Below are 25612 nucleotides of genomic sequence, written 5' to 3' on the forward strand. Positions count from 1 at the left end.
GTTCTGTGCAATGACTACTTTGTGAGCCTCCTCAGAGTAGTTTATAAGATAGGGATTCTATGAGGTGACAGATTTGTCTTTCCACTTTCCCCACTCCAGTCACCAAAACAACAAGACTCTCCCCTACACCAAATAGTCAGACCAACAATACTGGGATTAAAATAATTCCAAATCCAGGCCACAGTACACCTATCATAAAAAGAGGTGAAGATGTATACAGTTCAGATCATTAAACTGAGAATCTTACTGCAAGTCCAGGAGACCAACAGAGGGCTTCAAGGTCAGCAAGGAACACTTTACAATGATCTTTAAAATGCTGGGTTTTGCATCCCAGGAAGACATATTATTCAGGAGGTTCTGTGGAATTTCATCTATGTTTGCATCATTTTTAAGTAAGAAATTCCCATATCCTTAGATCCTAGATATCTAGAGTTTATCTATACATCTAGATAATGTGTTCGAATCAATTCAATAAAGAAGCCTTTCATAAATAGATCAAAAAATGTCTTTTTCTACAAGTATTTTTCTTCTTGCTTTTAACAATATTAAAGAAATATGGTCAAATTATTGACAGAAGATAATCAATTGTTAGGTGGGCAGAACCTCCTCAGAAAGTGAGAGTCCCCTTCTTTAGAAATCTGTACTTACTAGCTCTATAAAATCATCACTCCTTTAAAAAAATATGTCCAACAAAAGCATAAAGCCAACTCCTCCCCTTACTAACTGGCAACCTCATGTCTCCAATTTGGGAATGCCATGCTTGGTCCACATAAACACACAACTATGAAAAACAAAGCTGGTGGGGATCAAGGTAAGAAGTATAGTGACCATAGAAGATGTCTGGTTTTGCATATATGGAAGGACCCCACATACACACACACCTGATTCTAGAGGGGAGAGACAAGGAAAGAAAGGAAGGACAGCAAGAATGTCTCCGTGTGTCCTGTAAGGTGAAGGTGAACCACTGTTGTGATCTCCAAGTCATAACTCAACCTAGTGCCTTGTAAACAAGATGCATTTGCCACATTCGAACTACTATATTTAAAAACTCAAGTTCATCTTTCCTTTCCTTAGAAACTCAGAAGAGAGATGGTAAATTTGGGTCCTGGTTTCTTAAAACAGATAGAATATAGGGAAAACTTTAGGCTATAAAGAAAGGGAATTTGTTTCTTCTGACTACAATGTTGCTTCTCATGTATGGCTTCTGCAAATCCTTCCTAGTTATATTCCAAGCAGGGAAGACATACTGATGTGTCGTGGGCCAACTGAACCCGGATAAGATGGCTGGTATGAACCAGAACATCTCCAGACAACTACGATGTTTCAAAATCTCCCTGAAGAGAGGAGGGTCCCACCTCAAAGCTCCCTGAGAGCAGCTGGGCTTCACAAGCAATAGGAAAGCACAGGGGAACAAATATAAAAACACTGACTTGCCCTAGAGGACAAAGCATGCCCAGACTGGCTTGCCTACTCCTAGTGGCCTTCCATGTTGCAGACAAGCCTTGATGCCTCTCAGTACCTGGTCTGTTACCCACTCTAACAAGGGTAGACCAGCTGGGTCAGGAAAAAAATTAGGCCATGAATATGACCAGAATGACAGGAGGCTGGTTCCACGGTTGGGGGCGGGGCTCTCCTACGTGATCCTCCTCATGGTATTTCATAAGGTGGAGATGAGAGAGTGGAAACTTGACTTTCTAGTTTCTACCAACTTCAAGTCACTAAAGAGCAAGAACGTCTTCACATCAAATGTTCAGACCAAACAGTGAGACTGAAATAATTCCATGCACAGCCCATGATAGTTCTCAATGTAAAGATCTGGTGGAGTGCCTGCTCTCAAGTCCCGGGCAACTGTTCTCTCACTAGGGCAGACAGATGAAGATGCCAGTGCTGAAAGCTTTTAAAAGAAGAGGGTTCTAGTGAGAAGGTGCTGTAGAAGTGACTCCTCCTCTGGGTTAGACATCCAATACTCTAGTCATGGGTGAAGGCCACTCACTCTGGTTCCGGCGCCATGGCCTTCTCAGCACCACTACCACTTTCTTCAAACTGGGATGGTTTGTGTGAAAAAATGCATATCAATTGGAAGAAGAGTCATTTCAGAAATGAGTCTTGTCTCCAGGAGAGAAGACGGTATGTGCTTATCTGCAGAAGAGAAACATGGCCAGCAAATGGGAAGTTTGGACATCTGGGATACTGTCCTCCATCCTCAGGCAGAAAAGGCAACTCTGAGAAGTCATCTCAGGTCTAGTTTTTATATCCTATATAAAAGCAGCATCACTAACTCACACAATGTAGTTCCCTGACTGATAAAGAATGCTACATAAATCTAGGCAGAGATGACAGAACGGAAGCTGAAATTCCTCTAATACTTAAATTGTCAGCAGAGGTCTTAATAGCTTCATCACATCTGTCTGCTTCTCCTCTTACAACATTAATGTTAAATCTTTATGTTGGAAGGAAAATAATCCTCTGGTAATATTACGGCCAACTTAAAGGAGAAAAATATTTAAAGCAACAGCTCCCTGATGGCAGAGAGTTGCTGGGCAACAATTCTACACATTTTCTTTCCGGGGTGCTAGGGAATGCGGGTTGGGCTGTCTGTGTGACTTCACTGTGTTATTGTCAACACCAGCTGGAGGGATTTAACTCCTTCCCAGTTGGCCACCTCCTTGAGCTCCTAACATTAGACTACTCTCTCTCTTTTTTTTTTTAATTGCAAAATGAACTCTAAGGGCTGTAGATGTAGAAAAGCAGTCCAGTGTGTAGATGCAACAAGGAACAGGTGTGATTGTCTTGGAGGGAGTGGCGTAAACAAGGGTCACTTGGCACAGTGCTGATATGTCCTTCGTTCAAGTTATAAGGGGTCCATAGCAAAGAGAAGAGACACATCCCCAGCCACCAAGGAGAGAGTATGAAGAGCTGCAGAAAGAAAAGGAGTTAAGCCAAGGAGTTAGGAGAGAAGCGGGAAAACGGGGGCCTTCTCAAAGAGGGGCACACCCAGGAGCACTTGAGAAACCAACCCCAACATCTAGGGGAGAGCATGCAGTGGAGTGTAGAGAATCCAAGGGAAGTTTCACGTGGCTTCAGTGAGAAAGATGGGAAATCACCATTCACACAGTATGTGACCCCTCACCCAGGATAGGGGAGGTCCCTTCTGCTCAAACCTGCACACCCCATGTCATCCCAGGCAGCCACCATATCTGCATGCTGGCCTGTTCCTAGTGGCCTTCCATGTTGCAGACACACCTTGGATCCTCTGGGTACCTGGTCAGGGAAAGTTTTGCCTGCTCTGGAACCCACTCCAGCAAGGAGTAAAAGATTGAGTGACTAGATTCAACTCAGAGGATAGTTTTCTGTGGAGTATGTATCCAGGCAGAGTTTCCAGAACCACAAATACGACACAGGGCTCTGAAGGTTTTCTATAGAACTCTAAAGTACGGGGAAATATATTACAATTAGCTGAAATATAAACTCCCTAGATTTTTCCAGACCACAGGCTTTTTTTTAAATATGTGCAGAAGGATAAGAGCAATGAAAAGGAGGGGGAAAGCAGTGGAAGGGGGGGGCAGGGAGAAGGGGGAGGGAGCTGGGGGGAGAGGGGGGGCTGACTCCCCCAGCACCTGCATGGGCTCTTAACAAGGGGAAATCCAGTCAGTCTAGGCCAGTGCCCTGTGCTTTTCAAGGCTTCTGTGGAAAGGCCTGAGCTAGTACCAACAAGCTGAGAACAGGATCAGTTGTCAAGATCCTCAAAGGGTTCTTCATAGTAGTGAGATTATGGAATGTTCTTTATCTAATTCTCTTTAAACTCCCCTTTAAGATAGGACAGAAAATTGTAGTGACTGGACAGTTATGCTTCTTCCCAAATTCCATGAGGGACAAGGCTGAAGAAGTGAGCTGCTCTGTGGGAGTAACACAGGAAAAGCAATGGCTGCTGAGGAAGCCACAGGCCCCTGGGGACGCTCCCTTCCCACACAGTTGTCCAGGCACAGGCTATCGTCCTGGGAGGTCCACACTGGAACAGACAGCCTCCCCTCTGACAAGTATCCCTGTGGGAATTCCCTTTGTTGATAACCCTCCTGCAGGTGGGTCTTAAGACATCCAGCTCTCTAGTAAAGACTGTTTCTTCTATGTATATTGGCTAGGATATAAACTTTTCCAGAAGTTCCAACTATGTTGGAATTCAGCTGGGTATCAGAGGGGGATTTAACTACACAGAGTTGGTCTAAGAAACAGAAATCCCACACAGCCCTCCCTCCTCACTTGGTGTCACACCAGAAGGTATGGATTGGATAACTTATGAGACAAAGTATGAAGAGCCTAACGTTGACCCACATGGGAATCTGTCTGCTGTTGCCAAATTAGACAATCAAGGGGAAACAGTGAAAACCCAATCTCTTGGCGTGACAGACAGACACAAAATGAGAGCAGTGGTGGTCCAGAGACTCAATGTTGAATACAAGGTGTGAGCCAGAGTTTTGACGTGGGCCTGGAACTGGTTTATAATTTAGAGCCATCCCCTTCTGCAAACAGTTTCATTCTTTGCCATCAAGGCTACAAAAGTGTCCTCTTGAGAAGGGGTTGTCGTACTTGTCCCAGGATGGATTACAAATGTACGCACAGTGACAGATGTCACCAGCAAGCCTTGCTGCCACCCTGTCTGTCCCCTGAGTGACCAGGTCCCTCTACGAGGCTTTAGTTGCACCACTGCTAGGGCCTTAAGTGTACAGAAGTGTACAGCAACCAGCCAGCACGTGGAATAACTGCCAAGTTTATTCCAGGATTTTTCCAACCCTGACAGAGAGAAGTAATAAGGCTTTTGTGGCAGCGAGCCTCACAAATCAGCTTCCCTTATGTGTCACCTACAACGCCTCCATCACACTTTCCTTAACCTTGAAAACTCATGGGGGTAAACAGAGATTTGCTTCTCCAGCAGAATGACGTAACAAGGAAGCAAATGTGTCAGGGCTGGAAGTGTTCTCCAGAAGAAAGGAGGGTAAGGTAATGCTGTGAACTCCAAGAGACCTTTGCCTGGGGCCGCTGGGTTGCCTAAAATCTGAGCAAGGACCATGGCTTCCTAATCGGTGTAGGCTCTCAAGTGTTGCAGCCTGCTCTTGATTCCAAACTAACAAGGCCACTGCACCTGAAAGTGACTAGCCAGCCCGTGTCTCCGCATAATCTGTGCACTGTAACAGTTTTCAGTGAAAGGGCTCCAGAGATGCGTATGGTTCTTGAAGCCTTAGGAAGAAATTCTATCTACCAACACAAAGGCCGGCCAATGGGGTAAATACAGGAGAACAGACCCATTACAACAGTATACCGAGACCGGGAAAGAGGCAGACCAGGAGAGAGGTGAGGAGACTATTGTGAATGGAGGCATTCTTTGTTTACGAAAAAAGGACTCCGGCCCACAAAATTTATTTGCCCCCAGATTCCCAGTGAGTGGCATTCCTTGAAGTAGGATAAGGTTTATTTTTCTATACGATAACAAGTTTCTTGGGCAGCTGGTCCTTTGTTAAAGCATGCCAATACTAGAGTGGCTAATATGAGTCCCTTTCCAGAGCACAGGTTATGAAGAGGAAGAGAAGGGTTATATTGTAGAAAATGGCCTACAAGAAAAAGGAAATAAAGAGATTTTTGTGCTTAAAAAAAGAAATCTTTCAAAGTCCTGCCTTCAAGATTTGGGGACATGCATTATCCACAGTCAACCAGCAGTGTGAAGGAGTACAGCGCTTTCTTGCTCTTATCTAAGTATAACTTGATACCCACTCCATCTTTCCCCATCTCCTTGCATTCTCCCCAGCCTTTGACAACCACTGTTCTACGTCTAGAAGATTATTTCCATCTTCTGTACTTGAATGAGATCATATGGCACTCGTTTCACTGTGTCTGACTTATTTCACATCACACGATCATCTCCAGTACCATGTGTGTTGTCACAAGCAACACAATTTCCTCCCTTCTAATGGCTGAATAATAGTCTGCTATGTGGATATGCCACAGTTCCACCCATGGATGGATACTTGAGTTGCTTCCCTCTCTTGGCTATTTCGAACAGTGCTGACATGAACACGGGCATGCAGATACCTCGTTGGCGTGCTCATTTCACTTTCTTGGGCTACATACCCAAATAATGGGGACTGCTGGTTCATATGATCATTAATTTTTGAGGATCTTTGAGGGTCCTCCCAATAAAGGCTTTACTAATTTTCATTCCAACTGCCACGGTACCTGGGTCCATGTCTCTTTACACTTTGTCAGCACCTGCTGCCTCTAGTTAGCATTTTCGAGACTAGCCATCCTTACAGGGAAATAATTAGATACCTCACTGGTTCTGATTTGTGTCTTCCTAACTGATGTGGAGTGTTTTTTTTTTCATATGCCTGTTGCCCATTTGACGTGTCTTCTGAGAAATGTCTATGCCAACTGCTTTTGAGATCTGTTTCTCTTCAGTTTCACCTACATCACCAGCAGGAAAAGTCACTCAGGTTTATTCTAAGTTTTTGTTTTGTTTTGTTTTTTACCTACAGAATTAAAATAAATCAAAAACTATATTGCCCTGACAAGGATATATCAATGCCTCTTGGAATGAGTGTTTTAGTTACCAAAAGCATTTGTACATCCCTAGTCACACAACTTTACATGGTTCTAATACCCGACACATTCACATTTCACTTCCTTTAACTTTGGCCCCATCTCCTTTCACTGTGTCCTTGGAACCATCTCTGGCTCCTCCCCATAATATCTTATATCTCACTGCAGCGGCAAAGTTATTCTTCTCCTTTCCTTATCCTTACTAATCAAATTATCTGCTGCATTAAGACCCCGTGATGCCACTCCCTCCAGATCAATTTGGACTATTCCAAGTGTAAGGAAAAGGTTTCCATCATCATTGTCCTATTTCTGACTGAGGACTGTATTGATACCACCAAAGTCAGCATTTGCTTTGAGCATCCTCAGCATCCTCATCCTTGGCTCAGAGAAGCCTGCGTACTACATGGAGAGGACAGGAGGAGGGTGGCAATGTCGGTCCGCTCTCAGCCCAGTGTGTCACGGCAGATGGTGGGCTGGCACTGCAACTGCTCTTGTGTTTCCTCGTCATAGATGAAAACAATGACCTTCCCTTGGATAGATTGAGACAGGTGACGCTCACTCTGTCTCTGCAGCAGACATCACAAGTGTCTGCCATAGCATTTTTTACTCTCAGCTTGGCTAAAGTCACACTGACTGTTCTGTGGTATTACCCCAAGAGGACATGAGATACAAGAGATCAAACCTGCGAGTAAAATGGCGGGTAACGTTTCATCCAGTCCTCAAGGCCAGCTTTTGGTGCCACACAGACTCTTCCTTAAATGTGTGACAATAGCTTTTTTCTTTTTTTACTTTTAGTGAATGTCTACGATTTACATGTCATGCACCAAAATCCCTCTCCTCCCTCCAATAAAATAAAACAGACAAAAAATCTTGTCACAGAAGCTGTAGTGCATCACGCAATATAGCCCTCTGTCTACATATGTTTATTTGCAAATGTTCATTGCTATGGGTCATGGGTCTGGTTGGAGGCCTACACTGTCATTACCAGATCCTCGCTGGGACTGCTGTCGGATATCCCATTGTTTCTGTGTGTGACTATAGCTTTTTATCCTATAAAGTCTTGACACATGCTGGTGCTGCAGAGAGGTTGAGAAATTATTAACCAGCGTTCATTTCTTGGACTGTCAGTTGCCAAAATTGTGCTGGAAAAATATAGAATCAAGCTTACTTTTGTCTGTGTTTCATTACCAGGCTCCCAGCAAACAACCAAAATAAAGCCATTCAATGGAATTCAGAGGGGAGTCTTCAAGTCTCTAATCCAGAATGTCAACCAAGGACATCACTGGTCCATCCTGGGTGGCACTGCGTTTAACTATAGTAAGTCTTCAAAAACGTGCTAGTCTGACACCTGGCCTGTAAGCTCTGCCAGTGCAGGAGCTTTGAGTTCAGTCACTGGGTTTCTGGTTCTGCTTTCACATGAAGCCATTATCTAATCTGGTCTGAATTAAAAGTTTCACTGACTTTTTTTTTTAAATACATAATTAGTAAATGCTCTCAAACTTCCCTTCTAAGGAAGCACATTTGCATAGCTAGAGCGAAAGGGAGTCTTCTTCCTTTTTTTTAAATGAATTTATCCACTTTTTATTGGGACACAGATTCCTCTTCTCCCAGCCCCTCCCTTCTCATCCCATTCTGCATCCATCTCCCCTCCCTTTCTCCCCAGAAAAGAGAAGGCCTCGAAATGGAGTCCTCTGCTTGTGGCAGACTACCCAGTACAACGGCACACTTAGCAGGACCACCACTAAGTCATTGCTAATATTTTTTTATTAATGTTCCAAAGTGCCATGCCCAATTGTATCCAACACAGAAGCATTGATGGTTTGTGTCTTGACATCACCCTGAAAGCAGAAAGAAGAGGATTAAGAGGATTTTCTAGGGCCTAAAAAGCAACTCTCCCCTAGGAGCTTTCTATTCGTAAAGCAAGGTGGGGACATGGACTTAAGCTTGTGCTTCTGTTCTGCCATGAGTGATTAAGCCAAAGCTTCAGATGCTGTCATCGTTTGCCCCATCAATATAGAAATGAGATGACAAATTCTAACTCAAGATTTTGATAATAGCAAAGAATACTAACAGAAAGGGGACGTGTTCATACCAACACATGTATAAGCTCCTCCTGTGGGCACAGACACACAGAGTATACACCTGGCAGGTGTGATGTAAGAATATTGTGTAGTATCAACAGTAGTTATGAACTGTCTCCTAGATTTATATAAAATATTTCCCTCTTCCTTAGGCATGAAGTAAGTATAAAATAGAAGTAGAGCAATTAAGTGCTATCCTTTTATTTAAAATGAAAATTTTGGGGAAAATATTCACAGGAGAAAAGAAAGCTCAAAAAGTCATGGTAAAGTAATATTCATATCACCATTATTTAGCAAAATTTTAGATGAGGAAGACTATGTTAAACTAACCAGTTCCTACATATCTCTTTTTCTAGCAATAATAGTTAAAAATTTCATCTCCCAAAGAAAGGTAGCAAGTATAAGTTTCTCTGTGTAGGCTTGAAGCATATAGTGCCCAAATGGGACCACCCAGCTGGAGGCGCCTTTAGATGCCTAGGTACATTATCTTTCTAAATGCCTGGTTTTCCACTGCTAAGTTTCACCCTGTCACAATAGCCATCATTTTTATTCTTATCAAAGCACCAAATACATATCTGGAAGAGCAAGAGTGTGGGAGAGAAAACAAATAACTTAGTAACGATTAGCTGTTGAAACATGGCACATGCTTGTTTCCAATCCACCATGAGATAACAAGGCTGATCTTATTCTTCCACCTGTCAGGTGGTGTGCATCCAAAACTCATCAAAAAAAAAACCTGAGGTGCTCCTCTCTGTGTCACAAACACACACCAAATATGCACAACAGAAAATGTGATGTCCACAAAGTCGCACACAGCCATATAACAGCCCAGACTTCTTTCACCAACTTCATCCCACACTTAGGATTGCTTTACTTAAAAACAAAAAAACTATTTCTTCATACTCCAGAGCCAAGAGTAAAATCAACTTGAAAAAGTAAATGTACAAAGAGGCTGTCAACAGAGAACATATCAGAGAGACTGGATGGGAAACAGAGGTCACGGTAAATGCTTTCTCAGAGATGGGACTTCAGCAACAACACTATGACCCTGACAGGAAGGCCAGAATACGAGAACCAAACTGGCCACGGGAGGAAAATACACTGTAAGAATTCTCCAGCAGCAGCAATGGGCACAGCAAGGAAAGATCTCAGCAAGGAAGGAGAGAAGAGGCCCAGTGATCAGCTGTAGGTGAGGGAGCCAGGCCAAGGGGCATCATGGGAGACTGGCAAGCCTGGGAAAGCACTTGGCATCAGAGTCACTTAGCAGCAAGGAGTAGACAGCCAGTTCTTAAAACTGGGGCCCAAGGTCAGGACTCCTTGAGAAGATCCTGGCAGATCTTGTGCTAATAGGAAACATGGAGGCTAAAAGAGGGCATGGAAGCAAGACCGTTGTTAGGACATGGACACAAGCTGAGGTCACAGGAGGAACACAACACGCTATCTCTGTTTTGTGGTTGTTGGGCTGAGCCATGGACTCCAATAAATACTGTGCAGTTTTAGGCTTAACCCTAAAGCCTGAAGTGAGGGCAATGAAGGGATTACTTAGAATATAACTGAATTAACAGAGTTGTTCACTGAAAAAAAAATGCCCAGAGCATAATGACCACTATCTTAATCATTGGGTAGACCAAATAGTCTTCAAAAGCCAGTCATGGGCTGGATACTGCATTGAATCCTGAGTGGTTCCCGTTCCTAGTGCGTCTCCAATTCCAAGGCCCTAGCAGCCCTGATGCAGTTCCCACTCCTTTGGAGGGTGGGATTTGCAGGCCTGACGGTGCTTTAGGAAGAAGGAAATGGCCCCTAACTTTAGCTCTTTCCCTCCAATAACACCTTTGAGAGGGCGAGAGTGGCAACTGACCCCAAAGCTCAAGCAGCTGCCACATGACCACAGCCAGCCTTGTTGAGCAAGCACTGATCTATCAGGAAGCATGTCTTAAGTTGATATCCTGAGTAGTATCCGGATGTAGGTTGCCCAATAGTCACTTATACACTGGGTTTTACTTAAGGACACAGTAGTCACCAAGGACAAACCAGGACTAGGCCAAAAGTACAAGACCAGCCACATGGCGATCATGTGGAAGGGTCTTTAAGGAGGATGGCTGAGAGGCAAGAAGAGTTGAAAAGGATCAGCTTCTTGAAATAGGCGGTTATGCCCTAAGAAGGGTTGGGCCAAGATTGAGGCAGTTGGCTGTGTGCCTTGTGTGGGACCTCCTAAAACTTCCAAACCTACCCCAACTAAGGTCCCCTTAGGAAAAGCCTGCAAAGAGCAACCTCTAACATTAGGACTCAGATGTGGAGACTCATCTGAGTTTATCAGCTACTGTAGAAGGTGGTAGCCAAAGAGCTGATCCTCCTCTTCTCAGAGGGAGACCAAGGCTTCAAGCCTAAAAGTAGATACCATGTATGTTCTGTTCTCAGCCTGTGTTGACACTTCAGAGGAGGCCAGGGTTAAATTCCTGGAGTAAACTGTATAGCTGCTAGCTAGGATCCCAAAGCACTAATTCGATAAAAGAATGAGGAGCCAAGCCTGGTGGGGAATAAGATGTATGCAACGTTCCCACTGACAATTAACAACATTCACATGAGCAGAAGTTCAAACCTCTGCTCTGGCCAAGGGGTACTTCTGCTTCCTCCTGTATGTACACGTAGGTTGACTATCATTCCAAAGCCAACATCTTTAGAGTAGGTTCCTTATTCATGAGCTTAAATACAAGTAGCAGAACTTTGTTCAAATGAGTTTATTTCATTTACTGACACATAACTTCTTGTTCCCTGTAATTGCTTTAAATTTGCTGAATACTTTCAAATAATACTGTGAATTTCATGACATGAATTGGCCCTGTCAAAGCCAAAAGACCTTTGGGGTTATGAGTTTCAAATGTCTGTTCTGCAATTTGCTATCAATCAGGCCCTATTACACAATATGCCTTTAGTCGTAAAGTTTATACTCAGGAAAAACGTTCCCTTTCTAGTACGCCTGGGTTTCTCCCAAACCATCCTGCGTTTGTAGCTTGGCCTTAACCTGAGGCCAAAGTGCGCCTCAAGTTACTGTTTCAATAAAACCCAAAGCCAATCCAAAAGGCCAATCTGCCTCCTCGCACTGTGACTCAGCACAGGAACTTCCCCCCACAGTCCCAGCCTGTTTCCAAACCCCGAGTGGAGGTTAGCGCACCCTCCTGAGTCCTCCTCCCCACTTTGTGCCACCACCCCAGCCCCACGCCCATGCTGCCAGGGGGCTCTTCCTCTGCCACTCCTTAGCATCCAAATCCATGCTAGCTCAAGCTTTATTTCCAGAGCGACGCTGGAACCACTGCTACAAAGGATGACTGTTTCCAGTGACAAAGACTACATGAAATCTTTCCACAAATGCATGTCTTCAGCATTCAAAATACTACCTGCCCATTTCTGCTTCGGTGTCTTTGCTTTTTGCTCCCATGATATGGAATGCCATCTGCCCTGGTCTCCTGCTGGCCAAATGCTGTTTTGGAAACTAAGGCCCTGACTAAAGTTCTGTTTCCATCTCAAAAAAAAAAAAAAAGTCTTGGTCTTCAATCAGTGTTTCCCTTGCAATGTTCCCCAAGATCCTCAAATATGTCACTTGCAGCAGGTGACACACAATGACATAGAACTAATTAGATAAAACTGCTAAAAGGTACTTTAAGACCACCTGACAGGCTTTCATCTCTAAGGATGGAGAGGTCATGGTTCATGTAATTGAAGGGACAAAAGATCCATGAAAGTCTGGGTCGCAGTCCTGACACTTACTAGCTATGTGACCTTAGCCCAACAGCAGCCACTTTCTTAAACACTGGAGCTACACGGTGTCAGTGATGAGACCCCAGATCTGCAAAGTTCACAATCCACAGGTTAAGTTCTTTTCCTGCCTTCAGGGCCTGTGAAGGAATTAAACAGGCGCGGCTGGGGGCAGGGACTAGAGGCTACCAGAATTGCAGAGAAGACCTCTAAAGCCTGGGGAAAGGGGATTTGAAAGCCATTCCAAAGAGGAAAAAATAACAGGCCTCGCTTTATTGCAGATCTAAAAGGATTAATGAGATGGACGAAGTATCATGGATTTCTTGCCAAGAAAGAGACAGGTGCAGGACTGCTAAAAATGGAATAACTAAGAAACAAATATGTGTCTGTGGTCCCAGAGTCCTGCCTCTACAGAGCCTGCAGGTGTGCCTCTCAAAAGCAACTGATGCCTGTCTCAAGCCCGACAGCTTCCTCCTTCACAACCCCACTGAGTTCTTTTCCTCTCCCCACCCTGTCCAACCTAATTTTACCAACAGAAAGTTCATTGGTGATTTGAACAGTCAACCAGGTTTGCTTGATCTAGGAGTGTGTGTGGCCTAATTTAGAAAAAAAAATCATTGCATCTTACTTATTGGTCCTTCTTGACTTTAAAGCTAAAATAGTTTTCACATAAAATAGCTCATGTCCCTCTTAACCGTTCCTCCACGATCAGTCCTCTGAAGCTGCCTGGGTCAGTTTCCGGTGGGGGAGGGAAGATGATAGCTCTGCATTCTGAGCCAGTAACTGCCGCTCAGGACCAGCCAATGCTGGCCTTCTTTGGAATTGCTAACCCCCACTAGGCACTGAGCATGCTCACTGTAAGTCACAAACGGGATTCTTTTATTTCTAACTTATAATTTATTTAAACCCTAAAATTTTAATACTTGCTTTTCTTTTGCTGTTACAGTTTTAGAAATTCATAAGAAAATAACCTTTGATGAGTAGGAAACCAATCTGGTGCTTTCTCAGAATACTGGGACTAGGGCTACCTCAAGACCCAGCTATTCCACTTCTTGGAATATACACACAACAGGGACATATGCTCAACCATGTTCATAGCAGAACCTGGAAACCACCTAAATGTCCCTCAGTAGAAGAATGGATAAAGAAACTGTGGTACATTTACACTATGGAATACTACACAGCTATTAAAAACAAGGAAATTCTGAAATTTGTGGACAAATGGATGGAACTAGAAATGATCATACTGAGTGAGTTAACCCAGAAGCAGAAAGACACACATGGTATATACTCACTTATAACTGGACACTAGCCCATAAGGCAAGTCCCATGAAAGTCTTCACTTAGCAGGAGATTGGGATAGATACAAGGACATCCTATTGGGACTCTAGGTAAGAGAAGTATGGGAGAATGGTGAAATAGAAGGACCCAGAGGGTCCTAGAAACCTTCAAGAAGAACATGATGATGGGCAGATCCTGACCCAGGGTGTCTGCTGAAAATATTGCACCAACCAAGGACAATACATGCAATAAACATCAAACCCCTACTCAGATCTAGCCAAAGGACAAGACATTCTCCCCAGTTGTGTAGAAAGCAAGAACTGACTTGGACATGAACTCCTGTGCCCTATATTTGACCACTTCCTCTTGGTGGGGAGGCCTGGTAGCACTCAGAGAAAGAAAAGGAAGGCTACCAAGATGAGACTTGATAGGCTGTGACCATATGATGGGGGAGGAGGTCCCCTTATGTCACAGACCTAGGGGAGGGTAATAGGGTAAAAGAGGGAGGGAGGGAGGAATGGGAGGATACAAGTGAGGTGATAACAATTGAGATGTTATCTGAATAAATTAATAAAAAAGAGAAAATAACCTTAAAGCATGCATTAAAATATGGTTATAAACTTATCAATTGAAGCATACCTTCAGATTAAAACAGAAAAGCATAGACATTCTTTCTTAAGGCAAAACAAGGAAGTATTTAAATAAATGACTATGTGGTCCATAAAATAGAATACTGTATATTTTAAAGGTTGCAAAGGCATTTTAGTGATATGAAATTTCTGAAATATATTTTAATGAGTAAATTATGCTAATAGAACTATATCTAGTTTTGTCCTTGATTTTTATGACATCCATACACTTGCATGTGTTTGTACAGTAGATACATGCACACACATACTATACACACGCAGAGGAAAATGCCCTGAGATAAAAATAACTACCACTATCTCGGGACAGAGAATTACGGATAATTCTCATTTCCTTCTTCCTGTTTTTTCTAATTATTCTTTGAAATCTTTATGCAATCAGAAAGAAATTAAAATAAAAAGAAATTGTCCATGAAATCTGCCATGACTGTGGGAATAAGTGTGTCAAGGAACATTTGTTCTTTAGTAGTAGCAGGGTTGCTGGGGTATTGTGTATTGTTTTAACCCAGAAATGATCCATTTTTCCACCTCTTGAAACAATGTACTTAAGAGATTACTGATGCCTGTCCTTTGTCTTACCTAACTACTTCACACACACACACACACACACACACACACACACACACACACACACACACACACGACAACTGCCCCTGGGGAAATACTATATGTATTAATTACTTTTATGTTGCTGTGATAAAACACAGCAACCAAGGTAATTTATAAAAGTGTTTATCTCAGTTTATGGCTGCAGAAGAACAAGAATTTCAATGCTGTTGGCTTTATCTCTTGTCCTAAAGTTTGGTAGTTTTAGGCTCTAGTTCCTACCCTCAGCTTCTATTTCCAGTTTCTTTCAAGGTCCTGAAGGCATGAAAATAACAGGGAGGAAAGCAGCAGGCATGGACAGCTGCTGGTAGCAAGCTGGGAGCTCACTTCTTGACCTTAAAGCAAGAAACGGGAGGTGGGGGAGAGAGAGACAGAGAGTGAGGTAGGGGGAGAGAGAGAGACAGAGGCAGAGAGCAACTAGGAATAGCGCAAGTCTGTAAACTCTCAAAGGCACCTCCGGTGACATGCTTCAACAAGATAGCACCTCCTCAATCTACCAGTCAAAAATGTGGCTGAATTGTTATGTTCTTAAATTAATCCCTTGGAATACCTATCAACAGTACAGTAATTACATCTCTGTATTTTATGACCCATTCTTCTCCCACCTCATGCTCTATTTTCTTTCACCAAAAATCCCATCATTAATTTCAATAGCTTTGGGGGACTGGATGAAATGTCTTAGTTTGTTTCAATCTAAGGCTCCAAGATTTGAATTAATCTCAGAAAAAGTTTAAGAAATCATCACTCAAGTCTTCTGTGCAGTTGTAACCTCTGCTCTTTATAAGTATATTCACTTATAAAAGAGAAGAATTTCACTCACCTAGCCCAACTCAAAATTATGTCGATGCTCAATTACAACATAAAAAAAATTGGAAGAATGCCCCATTTGATTGTATAGTACGGTTGCATAAGCTAAGTTACAAAATATAATTTGCCAGGCACTTCTAAGCATATTTCCAAGCTTTTTTTTATAAAGATAACTCTACACTCAATTTCGCTAGTCAAATCTATGTCTCTCAAAAATGTAAGTCCATTGAATAACCTGTGCTTCTTAAAAGGTGAACATTATGTGTAATAGGGAAACAATCTTATGTCACACAGGATTCCAGATTTTAGAGACCACCATATAGAGAACTTGAGAGAGCTTAGAGACAAAACCAGGCTGTACTTACTCTCATATAGCTTTAAGTCGCCTTTTCTAAAATGAGGTACTAGGAGTCTAATAAAATCTTAAAATATTGAACCTACAATTTTCATTAATTACTGTCTTCCAATATAAAGTGCTGATGGGAAATTAAAGCATAAAAGCAACATGAGGGGTTTGGGGTTTTGTTTTTTGTTTTGTTTTTGTTTTTGTTTTTTGCCATCTACTTTTGAGAAAAAGAAGTGGAACAAGCAGGGATCCACTAAGGAAAAGCTCCTTGTTGTTAATATATTGAAGGTATTCTTTTCAAGGGGCTTCCCTGGCCCTCCAGCCCTCTCCCCGAACACAGAACAGCCCAGCCCACACTGCTAGAGATGTTCCCTCGCTTTCTCCACACAGTTAGGCCTTGCTTTGCCACGGCCAGTCTTTTAAGGTGGTTAACTAACTTCATTAGAGATTTTGGGGAAAAGAATGTCATGTTGACACAATAATGTTTGGATCTAAAGATGAAGTAAGGATAAGTGTGTCAGCACTGGAGGAAGGGTGGCTTAGAGTCTCAGTTTTCAAAGGCTTTCATCCGAACTGGGAAGTCTAATTATAATTGATTCCTACCTAGGCTAATCCATCTTTTCCCTTGTGTTTCAGTGGCATTGTTAAACCAAAGTATTGTGTAGATTAAACAAAACTGAGTTATATCATTATAAGGCATTATACAATTAATAGCACTTGAGAAGGTACAAAAATATCCTTCCTGAAATTCCTTGGCCTTCCCCAAACTCCTTTACCAAACCCCTCTCTGCCCACTTCATCTTTGAATATACACATTTACAACTCATATCTTCTACAGGACTCTGTAGGTTTCCTACTAGCCAGAAGATGCAATGCCATGTGGCAGATGTTATTTTTTTTTCTTCCTGAGTAAAATAAACATGTTACCTTCAAACTTCTACACCACTTTTCTTGCCTCCAGTGTTCTATTTTCTGTTCAATACAAGCTCTTCCTTCACTTCAAGAACTTTCCCAACTCTGCAGAGCCCACCCAGAAAGTTGCTTGCCTGGTTTTGGTTTCGTTCACTGGTATTGTTGTTCTTGGATTCGCATGGAACCCGAACAAACCCTGTTCTTCCCCCATCAGAACCAGTACAAAGAGTTTGATTTCAAACCCTGGATTCAGAGCAGAGCATCAGAGAACACACAAACTGAGTATACCTTCCGAACCTCGGAGAGCTGTCTGTAAAATGAGGGTCCCTGTGAATACTTACTAGCACAGCTTACAGGTTTCAAAGTGAACTCACCTGTGGAAACATTGGCAAACTTACATATAGAATATATACCTCCTAAGTTTCTCTCTACACACACAAATCCTGAATCCTCCTTTTGGTTTTATTAAATGAGTAGTCAAGTAGCATTGTTTCTTCTCACTACAAAGCTCAATGTGAAAACTCATTCTTCTTATATCTTTTCAGGAACACACACACACACACACACACACACACACACACACACACACAAACAAATACAAAAACTTCATCTCATTTATACATACCATGTAGTTCATAAATCTATTCTGGCTGCTCCTGAAGATCCAGGGCCTTGCTCTTCTTTTGCTTGAAAAACTGTAAGAAATCACAGAACACAATACTATTTACAGATTCTGTATGCTGGTTTGTCTCTCCCCTTTCAAATGAAACCATTCCAAACTTAGACTTGGCTCTTTCGGTTAGCATCATATACTGTTATTAACCTGGCATATCTATGCACAAATGTGATCTTTGATACAAAATTGAGTTACAAAAAGCAAAGAATAAGAAATTGTAATAAAGTGAGGGAGGATTCTAATGAATCTTGGGACCAAAACTGAGCTGTCCAAACCTATTGTTTATATGTAGGCTTAATTTCACCAGGACAGCTTGCTCAGCCTAACATAAATCCTGGAGGATAGAAAAGGCTACTCTCACATGAAGAAATATGAACTGAGATTCAGAGACACTGGAAGAAAAAAGAGGTATAACTCTCAACTGTCTACAAGAGCAAACTCATTTCGCTAATGATCTTTAGGATTTATAGCTGCTACCCCATGACAGGTTCAGGTGTAATACACAAAACAAAAGGATTTTCTTTGTAGCAGAGGAGGACAAGAAAGTTGTTCTCTTCGTCAGGCTGAAGAATGGTGACAGAGCCGCTGGCATCTCCAAAGATGGGATACTACTGGGTTTGCAAGCTCTCCTCCTGAACACTGACACTCTTAGGGATACAATGCACAGACTCAAATTTCCTCCCAAGACAGCAGTGGGTGATGGGTTCTATGTACTACCTTACTTTTAGGTCACTGGGTTCTCAGTTCTCAGGATGCAAATGTGGCATACTTGGATAAAGCATTTGAAAAGGACACTGGGCATTACCCTCACCGCTGCCCCCCCCCACTCCCCCACCTACCTTTTCTTACTGTTCTAATGACTTTTAAAGGTGAGAGAAAACTAAATCTATTTGCAATCCTGGGTCAGTCAACAGCGAACTACATATTTTTAGACTCTGAACCAATTGTTACACAGTGTGTATGTTTCTTCTAGCTGCCAATATTCAGAAGAATTCCTGCGGGGCAGGACAGGGAACTTATCTCCTCCTGAAGCAGCCACTCGATTAGAATGTTCTGTGGAGCATCCTTCATTACCGTGAGTTGCTGCCTGCTTACGATTTGGAGTACCAGTTTGGATTTTGCCTGGATGAGTTGTAGAAAGCATGTCTTCTCCAGCACAGCTCTTTGGTCCTGTCAGCTCATCACAGGTTTATTGTATTCTTTATGAAACAGAGTGCCTCCATTCTTCACATCCAGTCCATTCAGAGAAACCCATCCCACTATAATAAAAGCACGTTGCTGCTATTTTCAATAACACCAAGAAAATCTATCTGTAGGCGATAAGGGGTAGGCAGCCCTAATCCTTTCTCTCCTGAAAATACTGGTTTTCAGTGGCACTGAAGTACAGCCTTGCTTTTAGGTCTCCAGCAAGAAAACAAATGACGGAAATGTTTTCCAGACCAATCAGTTTTCATAGAGTTACGCCTTATACCCACTGGCAGATCTCCATAAAGAGATTTCCACTTCCTTACAGATGGTGACATCCACACCTTCCTCATCTAAAGTTGTTCCACTGGTCAAAATAGTCAGGAGATGAGGTATCAAAGTGGAAGTAACAAGAGACTCCATTCCCACGGCTTCCAAGAGCTGCCACAGAGCTACAAATTCAAGGATTATAAATTCAGGGTTTCTATTCAGAAACAATCGGTTTACTGATTAGTATACTATATACTAAGAGAAGATAACTGTTTTCAGCATAAGCACTTTGTTTCTTTGTGAAATATTAGATAATTTTTGTCTCTGTTTTTGATCCTAAAACAGTGGCTAGTTGAAAGAGCAAAATGTGAACTGTTGTTGATTTTCCTATGAAAAGTGTGCTAACTATTCTTTTCCTACTCCCTAAGTCAAGATGTTTTGTAGTCTGACATAAGCTAAACAGGCTATGAGAGGCCTTAGACATTGAAATGAAGCTACTAGAAACTCAAAGAGCAGACTTGATTCCTAAGAACAATTTAGTGCATTAATTTTCCCACAAAGTTCCCATCAAAGTCAACACACTGTGCAGATGGGAAAGACTAACTATTGAAACAATTAACTACTGTGAGTCATTTCCTCAATCTGCTTTTGTTTTAGCCAATATGTCAAGTGGTGACAGACACTGTTAAATTTCATGGGCTCTACTGTCTTTTTGGAAACGGGATAATACAATTGACATAACTCAGCTTGATAAATCTGCTGAGCTCATAGTGACGCCTCCTCCTTTCTACTTTTCAATGCCAAATCCAAAGATATTATGCAGAACCTATTCAACCTGAAGATCACGAAGTCCATTTTACTCTGAATACTCCCACTTGATCACCTGCTGGCTCCTGCTCTCCCAGTCCCTTTGAATTGAGGCTAAAATGAACAACGTAAAAATTGCATTTGTTCATTCTCCCTGTGTCAGAAAAAAGTCATCAAGAAACCCAGCTTTTCCTAAACTTCGTTGCTCTCTGCATTTTGGTCTGAAAGTTCCTGCTTTAGATGACTTTTGCATGACTAATTGCCCTGATCCATATTAAACAGATGCAGACTTAGATTTGTGGTTTTACTGTTTATGTACATCACGTCACATGTCTGGAGAAAAACAAAAGTTGGTTTGGTCATTCCAACACGATAGCCTTGTTCCAATCAGGAAAAAAATTAAAGACTCTTAGATTTCTTCTTAAGCACAAGCTTCCAACTCAAAAAGGATAGAATAGTCACGAGGAGTTCAGACACTGCGGGGGCCAGGCTAAGGCAGAATTGTGGGACCCGGGCAGCTGAGCCAGGCAGATCTATGCAGCAGACAGACCACACTCCATCCCAGATATTTAAAAGCAACAGCTGACTCAAGATCTGACAGAACACATGAGCTGATAGGCAGCTGGAAGGCATAGAGGAGTCTCCCCAAACTTGACAAGACCTCAGCCTACAACTGTCTATCCACACTCCAAATGTAGAGCCTCCAAGCACAAACGGGTTCCTTAGGCTGCCAGCCAATCGTCTCACACTTCTTAGTTACTCTAGTGTTGCTGTGATAAAGCGCCCGGACAAAGGCGATTGGAAGGAGGTTAAGTCTTGACTCTCAGTTTAAGGGTACTGGCCGTCATGGTAACAGCAGCGTGAGGAAGCTGGACACTCTATATACACAGCCAGGAAGCAGAGAGGGGTGAAGGCTGGCATCAAGGAGTTTGCTCTCCTTTCTGCAGGTCAGGACCCAAGCTCAGGAAACAGAGCCATGACGGCCACCTTTAGGGTGGGTCTTTCCACCCCACGCAACCTAATTAAGATAATCCCGCAAAGATTTGCTTGAAGGCTTGTCTCTTCGGTGATTCTAGGTGCTTCTAAGATGTCACACAGTATTAGCCATCATAATGTCCATAGACTTTGACTGTGAAGGTGAAAACTCTCACATTCTTGGGGGGGGAGGCATCTTTTACAACTTTCTTCTTGATCATCTTCATCACTACCTTTTCCATCCACTCTGAGGACCTTTGTTTTTTTTGTTTTGTTTTGTTTTGTTTTTTTGTGTTTTTTTTTTGTTTTTTGTTTTTTGTTTTTTTTTTGCCATCAGTTCAAAAGCTAAAGCAGCTAGAAACAAGATCTCCATGGATTTCAAACCCCAATCTACCTACTTAGCTGCCAGCATCCACACTCAAATGGACCAGGTTCCCACAAATGAACAAAGTCTCCAGACCCTTGTCTAGAAAATTCAGAAACTTTTCCATCTAAGAAAAGAGAACTTTGTGCATGGTGACAAATATAGGTCCAATTGCATTTTTCAAAGACCTCAACAGGTCTTTTCAAAGACACTAAATCAGTTAGAAGAAAAAGTGGGGAAGAGCCCGGAACACATTGGCACAGGAGACAACTTCCTGAACAGAACACCAACAGCCTAGGCCTTAAGGTCAACAATTAATAAATGGGAACTCATGAGGCTGAGGAGCTTCTGTAAGACAGAAGACACTGTCAACAGAACAAAGTGACAGCCTACAGACTGGGAAAAGATCTTCACCAACCCTACATCTGACAATAATATCCAAAATATGTAAAGAACTCAAGAAATTAAACACCACCAAACCAAATAACCCAATTGAGAAATGGGGCTTGGAACTAAACAGAGAATTCTCAACAAAGGAATATCGAATGGCTGAGAAACACTTAAAGAAATGCTCAACCTCCTTAGTCATCAGGGAAATGCAAATCAAAAGAACTCTGAGATTCCATCTTACACCCCTCAGAATGGCTAAGATCAAAAATTCAAGAGACACCACATGCTGGCGAGGACGTGGAGAGAGAGAAACATTCCTTTGAAGGAGAGAAACCTGCTCTTTAGGATCCCAAGTGTGGGATCGAACGGTCTAGTAAGAGAACAGGTGATGTTAATACACTAGAAGAGCAACCACCTCATGCAGGAGCTTAATTGCTACCAGATGAAAAAGATCCCGTGAACAGACTCTGGGAGGAGATATATAAATGAGCCCAGAACTGGCGGCTGGGGGGATTGAAGACTTGGGATGGATTTGGCTGTTCATCACTGCCCTTCAAGACGCTCCTAGAGAAAACCGCTCAAGGGAAGGCTTCAGAGCTCAGGCTCCTGCTGAGGCTCTGGCATCTGGTTACCCCCAGTTCCAGTGGAAGAAATCCTGTGGCTCCTGACCAGAGAATCGTTCTTCGGGACTGATATCCTTAAGGTTTTGTTGTTGTGTCAATTAATCTTCATTTCCTACTGTTTTGGTTAATTGGGTTATGATTGACGTAGGCTCAGTCAATAAGTTGTTAATAAAATATTTTGGTTAAGAAAATTGAATCTACACTCCTTCATTGCTGGTGGGAATGCAAACTAGTACAACCACTTTGGAAATCTATCTGGCACTATCTCAGAAAACTGGGAATAAGACTTCCTCAAGACCCAGCTATTCCACTCCTTGGAATATACCCAGAAGATGCTCCAGCACACAAGAACATTTGCTCAACCATGTTCATAGCAGCCTTATTCATAATAGCCAAAACATGGAAGCAGCCTAAGTGTCCCTCAGTAGAAGAATGGATAAAGAAACTGTGGTACATTTACACTATGGAATACTACTCAGCTATTAAAAACAAGGAATTCCTGAAATTTGTGGACAAGTGGATTGAACTAGAAATGATCATAATGAGTGAGTTAACCTAGAAGCATAAAGACTCAAATGGTATATACTCACTTATATCTGGACACTAGCTCAAGGGGCATGTCCCATGAAAGTGTTCACTTATCAGAAAAGTGGGACAGAGGGGAGGACATCCTATTGGGACTCTAGGTGAGAGAAATATAGGAGATGGGGAAATAGAAGGATCCAGAGGGTCCTAGAAACCTACAAGAAGAACACTATGATGGGCAGATCTGGGCCCAGGGGTTCTGCTCAAACTATGGCACCAGCCAAGGACAATACGTGCAGTAAACATCAAACCCCTACCCAGATCTAGCCAATGGACAGGACATTCTCCACTGTTAAGTGGAGAATGGGGACTGACTTTCACAAGAACTCTGGTGCCCCATATTTGACCACATCCCCTGGATCGGGAGACCTGGTGGCACTCAGAGGAAGGACAGCAGGCTACCAAGAAGAGACTTAATACCCTATGAGCATATACAGGGGGAGGAAGTCCCCCTCAGTCACAGTCATAGAGGAAGGGAGTAAGGGGAAAATGGGAAGGAGGGTGGAATGGGAGGATACAAGGGTTTGGATAACAGTTGAGATGTAATATGAATAAATTAATAAAATATATTAAAAAAGAAAAGAGAACTTCATATTTATTATCAAGATGATTCATTATTTTGATGCTTTTAATTGATATCCCATTGAATTGGATATTATGCAGTCAATAACAATTAAAATTTGGAGGACTAAATCTGCATATAATGGCACATGCACTTGTAACTCAAGAGGTTATGGCACAAAAATATGGAATCTTAAAACATCCCGGGATGTGTTGGCAAAGTAGAGGCCAATCTGACTTATATAACAAGATTGTGCCTTTAAAAATATAAAGACAGAAGAGGAAACTTGAAATAAAAGATAAATATATGCACATGTTTAGGTATATGTATAATGTATATGTGTATATATATATATATTATTTGAAAGACTAAAGGATCATTAGATATAATCTAAGCTAGTTGATTCTCAAACCTGACTAAACATCAGAAGCCAAAGACTAACAACACCAAGGCCTTTGCTCTTGCAGAAATTCTCAGTTAGTTTTGGGCGTATAGCCTAGGAGTCGGTATCATGTGCATTTCACTTGATTCTAGATTCTAGTATGCATCCAAATTTTGGAAATATGAATCTAAGCTGAAATTTTTTTGGGGGGTACGGGGAAAGTAACACAGCAAAAGTCTAGAGAGGTAAAGCAGTCCACTGAAGCCCAGACAAACCTTTAGTGCAGGAAGTGAAACGAAAGGCCAGCACATCTTATACCCAGGCCAGTGCTGTTGACACCGTCAGGCAATATGTCACATGCCCACACAAACGTCATCATTGGCAAAGAACTGAGGAGGACACCATAAGTCACAAACCTGGTAACTGATCATCTCCACTGAGAATTTGGGTCTTTCGGTCTCCGGTTGCCTAGAAGAGCTTTAAGGCAGGATTCTGAGGTGAGTGGACGCATGAAGGGGGCAGGAGGAAACTGCTGCTGCAGAACCCACAGCAGATGTTCAGAAGTCTCAGGCTGCTGAGGGACCTGGGGGAGGGTGCCGAGCAGCAGCATGAGGTACAGTGTGATAAATGAAGCTGTCGCTTTCCCATTACAGGAACATAGCAAGTTTCAAGAAACAAATCAGAAACCTGCAATGATTAATTGTGTGGTCTACAATGAGTCTTGTAGTGTTTGCCTAGGAATCCCTTTGCTCTGAAGAACAGACATACCAGGTGCAGAGAAACACTGGGCCATGGTGAATCTATGAAATCCATAGTTGCCCAGTTCAAAAAGAGTCATTTTGTTTTCAGGTGAGCTGTGTACACAGGCAGGGAATCAGCTGTAGTGAAAAAATGAACATATGGAATAAGAACAAAAGAATCTTCTTTAACATCGAGCCTTGCAATTCCTACCCTACCTGTGGTTTTGCTTCCTCTTTCTATAGACCTGCTTGTCACCAACAAGAAATAAAACACTTTGAGAAAATATTAACTTCAGTCTAATGTACTCCTACTCACAGCCTCAGCTGACCTCTCCACCGTGGCGAAGTGCTAGCTGAGCACTGGACTGAGCAGCGCAGATGTTAAGTTGTGTGGTTCCCGCGGTCCCAACCCTGCTGTTGTCCATTTCCTTGCCAATGTTGAATAAGGCAGCTTTGTGTTTTCTAATTGTTCCACTTATCAAATAAGGCTAAGAATATATAATATTCAAAACGGTACTGAAGACTGAAGGGAGAAGGGACGTCAGATGACGTCAGATGACGTCAGCTGTCTGAGGCCACCGAAGAGTCAGCAGTTAGCGAAAATGGAAGAACAGACTTCTGTGGGTCTTCTTCACACTATTAAACATACAATAATAAAACTGTTTACGGACAACGGGCTGCGTTAACTAATTTAACTTAGTTGTTCAGCCTCTCCTAATGCTGATAAGGTACACTAATATTTAGCTAAGTTTGTTCAATTGTAGAAGCAATGTGGCTTGGGCTAAAGACCTAGATTCAAATAGCAGCTCCATTGTTTACTGACTACAAACCTAGAAGTGTTACTTACTCTCTCTATTCCTCGTCGTTTTATTTATTTATTTTTTTTAATGAGAAGAAAAATACCTCATTTTCAGGGTTGTGAGAAGTGAATGACATAATGTGTCGGGTCTCTCAGGTAGAGCTGGAAGAGGAGAGGACCCGGCCCACTGTTTCCTCTCACTGGGGGCTGAGCAGGACGGTGAGTGTTGGCTA

At 42.4% G+C, this 25612-nt stretch overlaps 1 long non-coding RNA gene across 1 annotated transcript; it reads right to left on the minus strand.

Annotated features, from left to right (window-relative positions):
* Positions 1-8348: 8348 nt before the first annotated feature.
* On the minus strand, positions 8349-25436 carry LOC311599912. The gene is made up of 3 exons (XR_014780056.1): positions 24897-25436; positions 17647-17716; positions 8349-8426 (listed from the first exon to the last, which is right to left on the minus strand). It is a non-coding gene; the product is annotated as an uncharacterized lncRNA (long non-coding RNA).
* Positions 25437-25612: the final 176 nt, after the last annotated feature.

Source organism: Acomys minous (assembly GCF_964271855.1).
Source record: "Acomys minous genome assembly, chromosome: 1".
NCBI classification, from domain to species: domain Eukaryota; kingdom Metazoa; phylum Chordata; class Mammalia; order Rodentia; family Muridae; genus Acomys; species Acomys minous.